This window comes from Pelodiscus sinensis, chromosome 15 (assembly GCF_049634645.1).
Source record: "Pelodiscus sinensis isolate JC-2024 chromosome 15, ASM4963464v1, whole genome shotgun sequence".
Taxonomy (NCBI): Eukaryota; Metazoa; Chordata; order Testudines; family Trionychidae; genus Pelodiscus; species Pelodiscus sinensis.
The window spans coordinates 32669992-32671593 of NC_134725.1; positions in this window are offsets into that span (position 1 = coordinate 32669992).

Here is a 1602-nt window from a genome sequence, read left to right on the forward strand (position 1 = left end):
GGAGTGGGGAACCTTTTTTGGGGCCAGGGGCCTCTGACTTGGGGTGTTAAGTATCAGTTAATTAAATAGTCCATTAACCTCATGAATTCTTATCAGTTAGTCGACTCTTCTATAGTCCCCAGGCAGCCCCTGTCCTGGGCGGAGGGGTCTGAGCTCCTAGACCAGGCATGAGCCAGAACTGAGCAAGGCTGCCTGACCACCTGGCTCCTAATACACTTTAAATACAGAGCCGCAGTGGGGGTAGGTCCAGGACTCAGTGCAAGCTAGGACTGAGTTGGACTGCTGGCCAGCCTGCTAAAAAAAAAAAAAAAATTTACTAGCAGGGGGTGGAGGAAGGGAAAGGGAAATCTGTGTAGTCTATAGCATTAATCTATACGCTTTTGCTTATTGGTTAATCAATTACACTATTACATCCCTACTGCTGACCCACAGAAAAAAAAAAAAACCAATCAGCCAGGGGCCACACACAAGTGAGAAGCAAAGCAAAAAAGTAAAAGTCAGCCCTCACAGTCATGGGAAGAAAGGCACTCCCCACATTCCTCTTGAATACCAGAGTCTAGGGGGAGAGCCCCCCAATCTTAGTTGGTTGTGTAGGTTTCAGCCCTATGGTGGGGGTCTAGAGTGCCACTGCAGGCTCCCCAATGTTGAGGAGGGGGGGGAATATCCTGAGCCTTGAGGGCTGGATCCAGGCAATCCGGCTACATATGCTTTAAATTATAAGAGGAAGCTGTATACTGAATTTGGTGGTCCTAGTTCTTGCCATTTAGGAGGAGCTCTTGAACAGATGGTCAGACTATTATGCATGTACAGGTACAACATTATATAAGCATATAAAAATCCCACAATATAGCATCATTTAAAATTTAAAAGCTTTCTTCTAAAGGCGGATCCAATGATAGATGAATTAAGCCCATAGTTACCAGTTGTACTCATTTATCAATACATAAATCAGAATGAATAAAGTGCACACATACACCAGGGCTCATGAAACACACTCATTAATGCATCTGCAATAAAATCAGTTTAAGCTGATTACAAGTCTCCTCACTGCTTCAAAATTAATCTCCCATGTTTTACTTTTTCCTACTATTCTTTGCATAGAGAGATGTCTGTCTAGCATAATAGAGAGGACAAGCAGTGGAACAAATGTCCTGCATAAATAGAATCCTAATTCTTTCCCTTCTGCTAATACCATCTCTGGAAATAGTGCCTGCTGACAAATTACATGCAAAGACATGTTTTAAATGAAATTCTGCCTTCAGAGAAATACCAGTTATTTTAATTTAGCAGAAAGAAGCTGTTGTCTGTAAATTTCTAATCTAATAGCACACCACACTGTTTGCATTTACCAGCATGTGAATCTCATTAGTCAGAACAGGTATTACATGTATCACAACCCCTTTCCCCTCCGTACATACTCACCCTTTCCTGCTATCATCTCTTAGTGCTGGCCTGAGCATTAAATTTGTGAACAATGCAGGCATTTTCTTGTCCAAAAATATGAATCAATTTTTTGACAACAGAAGACCACTCCTTTACAGAATAAAATGAGATGTGTACAAGCGCCTACTTTCTACAAATCATTACAAGTAAAACTCAAAG